General features: G+C 47.8%; 1 pseudogene; it reads right to left on the bottom strand.

The window, feature by feature from the left end:
* Positions 1-236: 236 nt before the first annotated feature.
* Positions 237-10,974, bottom strand: LOC142743046 (uncharacterized; annotated as a pseudogene).
* Positions 10,975-12,004: the final 1,030 nt, after the last annotated feature.

Genomic DNA, 12,004 nt, shown 5'->3' with positions numbered 1-12,004 from the left:
AACATAATTGTTTTACTGTTTTAGCTGTCTTCTTACTGAAATCCAGCCTCATGCAGCCCACTGATCGTGGGGGTGCCGGTGGTTACTATGGCAACTGGAGGCCTAACATTGGCCTCCAGGTCTGCCAGGTACGGAAGCTTTTTAGACCCGGCCAGAAGCAGGACCTAATAGGCTTGTTGTCAGTGTAAAACTGATTGTTCTAATGCATTGCACTACAGTTCAGACCTTTAAGTCCATTAGTAGGTCTAAAAAAAAAAAGTTTAAATAGTATAAATAAATGTTATAAAAAAAATTTAAGTTGCAAGTAATAATAAAATCAAGTCATCTTTTTTCCGTTATCAAGTCTTTCATTATTGTAAAAAATCCTAAAAAAATAAACTATTCATAATTGGTATCGCCGCATCCGTAACGGCCTGAACGCTAAAAATATCAGGATATTTATCCCATGCGGTGTATTGCTAATAAAAACAACAGCACGTCTCGCAAAATAACAAGCCCTCATTCAGATCCATCAACAGAAAAGCATAAAGTTATGGCTCTCAGAAAATAATGGCAGAAACATGATTTTTTGAATCGAATTTTTATTGCGTAAAAGTAGTAAAACATTTAAAAAACTATATAAATTTGGTATTGCCATAATCATACTGACACGCAGAATAAAGTTAACATGTAATTCATACAGAATGATGAACGCTGCATTAAAAACACTTATAAGAAACTATACAAAAATTGCTGTTTTTTTTATCACTTTACCTCCCAATTTTTTTTATAAAAAGTAATCAAAAAGTCGCATGTACCCCAAATGGTTCTAATAAAAAGTACACCTCGTCCTGCAAAAAACAGCCCTCATACCACTATGTCTATGAAAGAATAATAACAAAGTTATGGCTCCCATAAGTCGGGGATGAAAAAAGAGGCAAATGTGCAGGCCCGAGGAAAACATTTCTTGTTTCAAGAGATGATTATCAAGGCCCTAATATTTGGGAACCAGGAAGGGGAGGGCCCAAACATATCTGCTGGCAAGCGTGCCCATATTATACTAGGACAACACTTTCCCAGCGAAATTCCCCAAACTGCAAAGATGCAGAGTGTGTACCAAAAGTGGAATAAGAAAGGACACCATCTATCAGTGCGATACTGTCCTGTGCATAAAAGATTGCTTCAAACCGTAACAAAGATTTATGGATAAAACTAGCTTTTATACCCGGCGTTGCTCGGAAGGTTGACTTACAGTATAGATAGAGTAAAAGCTCACTATTTAAATACCTCTCAGTATGAATTTAATTGCTACCTCTCAATATGAATTTAATTGCTAGAGAGTGTAAATAATGTTATTGGAAGCATAAATAAATGAAATGAAGCAATATATTCATTACAAATTTATATAGTGTTGATTTAGGACTGCATGTTTCTATTCCAACGCTTTCTTGTAAACAATGTTTTTTGTCTTTTGATCCGGTGCCAAGATGTAGAGATTCTTTCCAGTGCCGGCTCTGGAGCAAGCAACATATAGTTGCCCATGGGAAAAACAGGGACTTTGAAGGTGTATTCCTGCCACTTTCAGGGATTGACCTTGAGCCTTGTTAATTGTCATTGCGAAGGCTAGGCGTACTCGGAACTGTTGTCGCTTGAACTTGAAAGGAACATCATTTGGAGCGAGGGGAATGCGACGAATAAAGACAACTTCCCCCTTGGCACATCGTGTTAGTATGGTGGCCTCGATGACGTAATCCATCAACTTCTTGACACTCAGCCTCGTACCGTTGCAAAGTTTCGGAGCGTAAATGTTTCTCAACAGGTGAGCCAACCTTCAACATCAATCGATGGGCAGGTAAGCCAGGCGGCTTGAGAGAGTTGAGAAATTCTTTCGGATAGTACACCGCCTGATCAATAACTGTGTCAGTGGACTTGTACAGCTTTTCTTGACCTGGCAGAGTCATTTGAATTTGCTGATTGATGGCGTTGACAGAATCATTCTTTGGAGCTAGTATTGCCTGTTGACATAACCATTCATTATCTCTGTAGTTGAAGGCGAGGTTGGGAAAAATCCTGTATGTAAGCTCTTCTACTGACTTGGGAAATTTGCAAAATCATCATGGAAGCTGATCAGATCCGTCCCATTGTTAACTTGAACATCTCCATTCCCCAGATTGAGTAATCTGCTGGCAAACTCACCAGCTGTGGCACCTCCATGCAGATGAACTCGCATATTGGTAGTCAGACTCATCTTCTTCCCATGCCTCCACAACACCGACTGCTTCAAGCAAGCTTTCAATTCATCTGCTGGTGTTCCCTCTGGAACAATAGGCAACGTCTGACGGAAATCACCGACCAACACCAAGACGACACCTCTCATGACTGTATTGTTTCCACGCAAGTCCTGCAGAGTTCGATCCAGAGCTTTAAGCGCCAACCAGTGTGTGCCATCGTGCATTCATCCCAGACAATCATCAAACATTCTTGCAGGACATTTGCTGTAACGTCTATGGCCACGGCCCTTCGATTGGTCGTTAACCCCGGCGGCCGTGGCCATGGAGAGCTTACCTGCCTGCAGCGTCGTCCCCCAGTCAGGCGCCGGCACTCTCTTCCGGATTCCGAGTGTCTCCGGCGGGTGCACGCGCCCGCGCGTGCACGGCCTTAAAGGGCCAGTGCGCGCGTTTTTAAAAAAAACTGCAATCTGGCCCAGGATGCCCTGGGCTATAAAAAGGGCTCTGCCCTCTTGCCCTTTGCCAGAGTGTTGTTAGTTTTCCCGTTGTTCGCCTTGCTTATGGTCTCCCAGTGTCTTCCAGCCTCCCAGTGTACCTTGCTCCTGTATCCCGTATCCTTTTTCCGTGCTACCTAATGCTATAGCTGCGCTGTGCTACCTACCATTCTGTGCTACAGTCTACGCTATCCTGCTACGCCTCACCGAACGACTTCCCACCGACTGGTTCTGGACGTGTCCGCCTCGCCACTGCCTACGATTGCCTCAGGTACTCTCGCTGAACCATTGAACTGTGTACTTTCCGGTTTGGCCAGCTGCCATCCCCGCTACGCGGTACGGCCCAGTGGGTCCACACCCCGCATCGTGACAGTACGCTCTGGCCATGGACCCCGCTGGCCAATTCAAGGGCTTGACACCCTCCCAAGCCATGCAGGCGGATCTGCTGGATCTCCGAGCTAGGCAGGACCAGCTCCTCGTGGCCGTGGACTCTATGGCACAGCAGCTAGGGACGCTAGTTGCCTCCATTCCTGCTTCTATGCAAGTTCCTCAAGCTGACCCTCCTGTTGCTCCTCCTGGCAGTTCCTGTACGGACCCTCGGTTCTCGCTGCCATTGCCCTCTCGGTTCGATGGAGACGCCAGTGCTTGTCGGGGGTTCCTGAACCAATGCCACATTCATTTTACCCTGCACTCTCGGGCATTTCCGTCAGATGGAGCCAAGATCGCATTTATCATCTCCCTCTTGACCGGCAAGGCCCTGGCATGGGCTAACCCTATCTGGGAACATCAGGGATCCGAGACCCTAGACTTCCAGGAGTTCGCACGGATATTCCGAACCGTTTTTGAGGAGCCAGGGCGAGTCTCATCAGCCGCCACCGCCATCTTCAACCTTCGCCAAGAGGAGAACTCCGTGGGCGAGTATACTATTCAGTTCCGGACTCTGGAAGGAGAGCTATCCTGGAACAATGAGGCATTCGTGGCATCCTATTGGCATGGCCTGTCGCCCGAGATCAAGGACGAACTGGCTGCTCGAGACCTGCCTCCCGCGTTGGACGACTTGATTCTGCTTGCCACTCGGGTTGACATAAGGCTGAGGGAGAGATCCCATGAGGTTCGTCAGGAGCGCCGGCGTCCTAGACTGGCGCCCAACTTTCAGCAACCCCTCTTGCCTGCTTCTATCGCTTTGCCCAAGGTTCCGATGCAAGTTGACCAACTAAAATTATCGGTCCAGGAGAAACAGCGCAGGCGCACCTCTGGACTTTGCTTATATTGCGGCCTCGCTGGCCACGTCGTGCGTCTGTGTCCTCACAAGCCCAAAAACCCCAGTGCCTAGGCTTGGTTGGAGAGACAACCCTGGGCGTCAGCACATTGAAGCAAGAACTCTCCTCCAAACTATTTATCCCTATAACCATCATTGCTGGCGAGAGGTCTCATCAGGTCTCCGCATATCTGGACTCCGGCTCTGCAGCCAACTTCATCTGCCAGGATCTTGTGGATCTCCTACAGTTGCCCACTATCCCGCTTGAAAGGCCGCTGATCGTTGCCTCGGTGGATGGACTGCCATTACCAGACCCAGTTGTGTCCGTAACCAAGCCGTTGAAACTCCAAGTGGGAGCCCTTCATGCTGAGATCATCTCTCTGTTCGTCCTGTCCAAGGCCGTCAACCCCGTGCTGCTCGGGTTGCCTTGGCTTCGTCTGCACGCCCCCGTCCTGGATTGGAACTCTGGAGAGGTTCTCCAGTGGGGTCCGAAGTGTCTTGACCGCTGTCTGAGTCACATCCAGTCACCACAGCCCGCTCCTCTTCAGTCGCTGGCAGGTTTGCCCCTCTGTTTCTCCATGTTCGGTGATGTCTTCAATAAAAAGGAGGCCGAGACCTTGCCGCCACACCGGGCATATGACTGCACGATCGACCTGGTTCCGGAATCGTCTCCTCCTCATGGTAGAGTGTACCCTCTCTCCTTGCCAGAGACCCAGTCCATGTCAGCTTACATCAAGGAGAACCTGGAGAGGGGTTTCATTCGTAAATCTTCATCCCCGGCCGGAGCAGGGTTCTTCTTTGTTAAACTGAAAGATGGATCATTACGACCTTGCATTGACTACCGAGGCCTAAACCAGATCACGGTGAAGAACAGGTATCCTCTGCCTTTAATTTCTGAACTGTTTGATAGCATACGGGGGGCAAATTTTTTTTCTAAACTGGACCTGCGGGGGGCCTATAATCTGATCCGGATTCGTCGAGGTGACAAGTGGAAGACTGCCTTTAATACTCGTGATGGGCATTACGAATACTTAGTCATGCCCTTCGGCCTGTGTAACGCTCCCGCAGTATTTCAAGAATTTGTCAATGACATTTTTCGTGATCTCCTGTATGTTTGTGTTGTGGTGTATCTCGATGACATTCTTATTTTTTCCCCAGACCCAGTAACTCATCAAAGTCATGTCCGCCAGGTGTTGCTCCGTCTAAGAGAGAATCGACTTTACGCCAAGTTGGAGAAGTGTGTGTTCGAGAAGAAGTCTCTATCCTTCCTGGGCTATATTATCTCAGATCAGGGCCTCAAGGTGGATCCCCAGAAGGTAAAGACCGTCCTGGAGTGGCTACGCCCTCAAGACTTAAGGGCCATCCAACGCTTTCTAGGATTCGCCAACTTCTACCGACTCTTCATCCCCAACTTCTCATCTTTGACAGCACCTATCTCCACCCTCACTAAGAAAGGTATGAATGCCTAGATGTGGACCCTGGAAGCTGAAGCCGCATTTGAATCCTTAAAGAAAGCCTTCACATCTGCCTCCATTCTGCACCATCCGGACGTATCCTTACAGTTTTCGTTAGAGGTGGACGCCTCCTCGGTGGGTGCTGGTGCACTGTTGTTTCAGAAAAGACCGAAAGGCAAGGCCGTGGTATGTGGCTACTATTCCAAGCTGTTTTCTCCCGCAGAGCGTAACTACTCGATTGGGGACCGGGAGTTACTGACCATCAAACTGGCTCTGCAGGAGTGGAGACACCTACTGGAAGGCGCGGTTCATCCTATCCTGATCTTCACGGATCACAAGAATTTGACCTACCTACAGACGGCCCAGCGGTTGAATCCTCGTCAAGCCAGGTGGTCGTTGTTCTTTGCTCGGTTCCGGTTCGAACTCCAATACCGTCCAGCCGACAAGAATGTGAGAGCCGATGCCTTGTCTAGATCTTTCGAAACCGAGGACGCCATGGAATCTCCACAGAATATCATTGACCCATCCTGTATATTCTCTGTGAACCCCCTGCAAGTCAGAGACATTCCTCCAGGTAGGACTTTTGTGCACCTGGTTGACCGAGGAAGAATTCTTCGTTGGGGTCACAGCTCTAAGCTGGCAGGTCACGCGGGTGCTCGTAAGACCCAAGATCTAATCACCCGTCAGTTCTGGTGGCCCACGCTGCACAAAGATGTCATGGACTTTGTCTCCTCTTGCACAGTCTGTGCAGCAAATAAAGGTGCTCACTCCAGACCTGCGGGCCTGCTCCAACCACTGCCTGTGCCCGTTGCGCCGTGGCAACATGTCGCTATGGACTTCGTCACGGATCTTCCTCCTTCTGCGAGTTTCAGTGTGATCTGGGTGGTGGTGGATCGATTTTCCAAGATGGCTCACTTCATCCCGTTGACCGCTCTGCCGTCTGCTACGCGATTGGCTGACCTCTTCATACAGCACATCTTCCGTCTGCACGGCTTGCCCCTGCATATTGTCTCGGACAGAGGTGTCCAGTTCACCTCAAAGTTTTGGAGAGCACTCTGCGGGCTCTTTGGTGTGAAATTGGACTTCTCTTCGGCCTATCATCCCCAGTCCAACAGGCAAGTCGAGAGAGTTAACCAGATTATGGAGAACTACCTACGTCACTTTGTGTCCAGGCGCCATGATGATTGGGTGCAGTTGCTCCCGTGGGCAGAGTTCTCCTATAACAACCACACCACACCACACCCCGGCCAACATCCTCGAATACCTCCTCCTGTTTCTACAATGTCCCAGGAGCCTGGAGCTGACTCCACCGTCAGGGACTTTCTACAGATATGGCAACAGACCCGATCTTCTATACTCTTGGCGTTGGACCGCATGAAGAGAAAGGTAGATACTAGAAGACGGTGCCTCCGCAGTTCCTTCCAGGGACTAAAGTCTGGCTGTCTTCTAGGAATATCCGGCTGAAGGTGCCGTCATGCAAATTTGCTCTGAGGTTCCTTGGTCCATTTGAAGTCCTGCTACAAATTAACCCGGTATCCTACAAGCTGCGGCTCCCCCCCCCACTCTCAGGATTCCTAACTCCTTTCACGTCTCCCTGCTAAAACCGGTAGTTCTGAACCGCTACTCCAGGACTCCTAGTCCCACAGTGGTTCCTGGCGGCCCATCTGGGACTTTCGAGGTAAAAGAGATTCTGGCTACCAAGAAGGTGGGAGGTAGGACATTTTATTTGGTGGACTGGAGGGGGTTCGGCCCAGAAGAGAGGTCTTGGGAGCCAGAGGAGAACATCGATGCCCCTGTCCTCGTGAGGAAGTTTCTCTCTCGCTCTGGTCCCAAGAAGAGGGGGCGTAAGAGGGGGGATACTGTAACGTTTATGGCCACGGCCCGTCGATCGGTCTTTAACCCCGACGGCCGTGGCCATGAACAGCTTACCTGCCTGCAGCGTTGTCCCCCAGTCAGGCGCCGGCACTCTCTTCTGGATTCCGAGTGTCTCCGGCGGGTTCGCGCGCCCGCGCGTGCACGGCCTTAAAGGGCCGGTGCGCGCGTTTTTGCAAAAAACTGCAATCTGGCCCAGGATGCCCTGGGCTATAAAAAGGGCTCTGCCCTCTTGCCCTTTGCCAGAGCGTTGTTAGTTTTCCCGTTGTTCGTCTTGCTTATGGTCTCCCAGTTTCTTCCAGCCTCCCAGTGTACCTTGCTCCTGTATCCCGTATCCCGTATCCTGTTTCCGTGCTACCTAATGCTATAGCCGCGCTGTGCTACCTACCATGCTGTGCTACAGTCTACGCTGTCCTGCTACGCCTCAGCGAACGACTTCCCACCGCCTGGTTCTGGACGTGTCCGCCTCGCCACTGCCTACGATTGCCTCAGGTACTCTCGCTGAACCATTGAACTGTGTACTTTCCGGTTTGGCCAGCTGCCATCCCCGCTACGCGGTATGGCCCAGTGGGTCCACACCCCGCATCGTGACATTTGCCAAACCAGTACCTTTGCTGATGTTTCAAACAGGAGACGCATCTCAAGTCAAGTTGAGCGGTAATTTCAACGCTGAATGGGCAGTTCTACCACCATCAAGCAATGTTGCCGCAATGCCTGAGGAAGCAACAGCCAGAGCAATCCTGGATTGTTGTCGGATCTTTGCCAACAACAGGTTTATGACAAACGTCTTTCCTGTTCCGCCAGGAGCATCCAAGAAGACAATACCACCGGTGTTTTTCACAACCATGTCCAAGATCTGATTGTACGCCGTAGTTTGGTCAGCATTCGTTGCAAGATAAGTCTCCAGAGCGCTCATGTCATAGCTTGTTTCTCGAAGCAATTCCCGTCCAAGTCTTTCGTCGTTGTTCTTTTCCATCGCGGGAAGTCCCAGTTGCTCAAGTCTCTTTCCAACCATCATGAGGGTCTTTTCTTCAAGTAGGATCATGACATGTTGAACATTTGCGGAGTACAGCTGTCCAATTGGTGGCCCGGGTCTTGCCGTTGTGCTTGCAGAAGAACATCCTCCGAGAGGTGCTCTTTGTACTTTTCCCACAGTTCAAGTGGCTTGGATGGTCCACACGTCGTGAGTATGACAGCAAATAGGTTTCGTATGCTTGCTGGTAATTGGCAGGTTGTTGCTTCTTCTAAAGTCTTGTCCTAATGAGAATCACTAACAACCTACAAGCGCACAAGCGCAGGGGACATAACATCCCAATAGAATATGAAAATAACTACCATGGATAGTAAAAAATATACAACTTTATTAGTACATAACGATACATGGTATTACAATAATAGATACAGTAAAAATAAGGCGGATCATATATCAAGAGGAGTAGCAATCAGGTATAGATGACAACATACCATGAGGAACACAAGAGACAACCAAACTCAAAAAACGTCCCAGTACTAACATGCCATGGATACAAGTATAATAGAGTGCCAATAGGACATAGAAATATATATACGGCTATATCCGTTGAAGAAATACTGCCCGTTGCAAAGTATACATAGCACAAATCTGCTATGGATAAACAACGCATATCCAGACCAACATTTACAGATAAATGCCAAATAGAATAGGTGAAAAAACCCAGATACCTGTAGACATGATGAAAGCAAGGGACGTGAAGAGATGGCACAAAGACGCCTCGACGTGCGTTTCGCCTGCGATCCTCATTAGGTTTACTAATGAGAATCACTCTCAAGTAGTCCCCATTCTTGACATGCTTGCCGATAGGTGGTAGAAATATGGTCGCCAACAGTCTTGAGGCTAACAAACGATGTCCGGCCTGCTACTGTGTGAAGAAGCAACCGGAGGAAGAAGCACTCGTGGTTGTTTGGGTGCACTGTGTAGACTCTGCCAAGAGCATCACTAGACTTGATTCCAACATGACCTTCAACTGGTGTTCCTTGGACTCTTCGCTTGAAAATTCTTGTAGATTTATTCCACGTATAATAATTTGGAACATCGCAGTATAGGAGTGTCGTTGCAAAGTCATCTTGTTGGCAAAGCTTGAAGAATGGTGTCTTTGGGCTGCAAAACTTGTTGTGCAGCAGTTTCCTCGGTAAAGTAGACTGTCTGTCCATTTTCCATGTGGATGTTGAGATGAACTACCGTTGGATAGCAGTCGTGAATTGGAAAGTCCAAAATTTGCCATACAGCCTCGTTGCTACTGATGTAACGTTCAGTTTGGAAGCGACCGATTTCATCATTTGTTCTTTCTTGTCTTTTTGGCGATTGATTTCATCAGTTGTTCTTACTTGTCTTTCCAAGCCAAATTCTGCTTGATCCGATCCTTTGTTGACATATTTGCAGATGTACTTGATCGCCTTAACTGAGTTTCAATATTCAACATTGACGTGAGATTGAAAGGTCTTGGAAAGAAATGGCGAGTAGGGTGCAATCCATCTGTTGTCGACCTCGATGTCCTGGTAACTATTGCCAATCTTCATCTTCATCAATGCAGTGAACCCGCCTTCTCCCACTTTTCTTCTGTGATAAAGTGGATAACCATCATCTCCAGACTGAGTTTCATGGATCAGCTGTCTTGGGAATCTCTTTGTACAGAAGCCATCTTCCATGCATGGAGAGCTTGGATTCAGTCTTCCACATGGTCCTTGACCATGTTCTTCATGATGATGTCGAATAGCTTTTGATTTTCTTGTGCATTTGGGATCTCTGCACTAATGACAGAATCGATCTGATTTGGTCGGATCTTCTCCTTCAGCCAGATCAGTATATGTGCGTGAGGCAAACCTCGTTTTTGCCATTCGATTGTGCACATGAAGCATTGAGTTTCTCCAAATACCTTGCCCTTCGTGAGGACATTCATGAACTTGATAACCTTTTGTCGAAAGACTCGGACTACCAGATCTTGTCTATCAGTCGCCGATTGTTCTGGCAAGAGCTCTTGGTGAATTTCTTTCCATGTTGGGTTGCACGTAAAAGTAATAAACAGGTCAGGCCTTATGTATATTACCACATATGTCATGGAGTCTTGAGTGTATTCGTGCATATGTCAAGGGCTCCCTGTGAAGCTGGAAGGCAAGATAACCATCTGACCAACATTGCTCGTGTTTCCATCGTTGACGACAGCATCTCAAAGGTGGATATAGCTTTCAGCGCAAAGTGCCTTCTGATTGAAACAGATGAAGCGAAGTCGCTCCGTTTTGATTTTGGCATACATATCAACCAAAAACTGGTGGAAAAGATTTTGGCACATCAACAGGTGATTTGAATGGCTGGCCCGCATCATACTTGGCTAGGCGTAGAAGGCCATGCACAAAACTTTTTTCCCGGCGGTAACATTTCCGGTACTTGGATTTGTTTGGAAGATTTGAATATCGTGTCCGTCTTCGCCTTGCCAAAAGATTAGTGGGTACTGAAGTGCATCATATGATCGATGGGTTTCAGAAACTCTATGCAGTTGATTATCACGCTTCTGCAGCACAATATCCCGATTTTCAAATTCCCCAACGATGACGACAGCAACTTTATTGACAGTTGGTGCGTTGTATCGCCGCTCATGCTCTCCTGTTGGCCTTCGGTTAGCCTTGATGACCACTTTGTAGCTATCCGAAATCATCATTTCCAAAGAGCTCTTGACTATCTCGACATAACAGTGATGTTCGTGAAGCATCTGCTGCAGTTCCAGCAAAATGTCGGCCCGAGTTCCAGGGACGTTGCTCTGTCGTTGCTGAACTTAAAGCTTTTCATCCCCCATGAAATAAATCTGCAGAAACATTGGTGGTTCATTGGGCAATGGCAGGAGCGATCCAAGTCGATGGCAAACTTGTCCCTGAATTTTGAAGGTGGGCATGAAGCCTCTCTCTCGAATTTCGTTCACACCAAACTAAGTCATCTGAAAGCAAGAGTTGTACCGCCTCAAATTTCCCAGAAAGTGCTTGGTTTGGGGAGTGTTCGCAGTCATCAGTGACTTGAGTGGTTCTGGTGGTGCAGTAAGTGGGGGTAGTTGAACCTTGCCAGCAGAGCAGCACGTGCCAGGTGGCTCTGACTTCCACTTCTGGGCTTCACAATGTTCACAGGTCGTGTCCATGTTTCCAATATTGACCAAGTCGTGCAGATCATATTCAATTGTTGGGTCGTATTGCATAGCAGCTTTGTTCATGCAATCCCAAGATGTTTGTCGAGAAACAATATTTCTTGCGCCTTGTGCTCGAACCCGACGATCTGTCGCTTGAGCTGTTTCTTCAGCTCTTGCGGTCGCTTGTCGCAATCTTTGATCTTCAAGCCGAGCATTTCTCATTTCTGGCATTTCTGCTGCTCGACATATTCTTTGAGCCAAGCGTTGACCTACTCTTTGTTCAGGAGTTTTTATTTTGGGAGCCATGGTCAGTGAAAAGTAAATTTTAGTAAAAGTGACTTTTAAACCAATCAAAAGCGGCAAAAGGAGGCAATCTTTGTTCGATGCCCAATGCAATCACAAATCACTATTGGTTTGTTTTTCAACCAATCAAAGTGACTTTTAAACCAATCAAAATCTTCAAAAGGAGGCAAACTTTGTGAAATATCCAATCCAATCAAAAATCGCTACTGGTTTGTTTTACAACCAATCAAAAATCGTGTTGGTCTGTTTTTCAACCAATCAAAAATGG

The sequence above is a fragment of the Rhinoderma darwinii genome, chromosome 1 (genome assembly GCF_050947455.1).
Source record: "Rhinoderma darwinii isolate aRhiDar2 chromosome 1, aRhiDar2.hap1, whole genome shotgun sequence".
Classification (NCBI taxonomy): Eukaryota; Metazoa; Chordata; class Amphibia; order Anura; family Rhinodermatidae; genus Rhinoderma; species Rhinoderma darwinii.
Note: the sequence above shows the minus strand (reverse complement) of the source record. Positions and strands in the feature narration are given on the sequence as shown.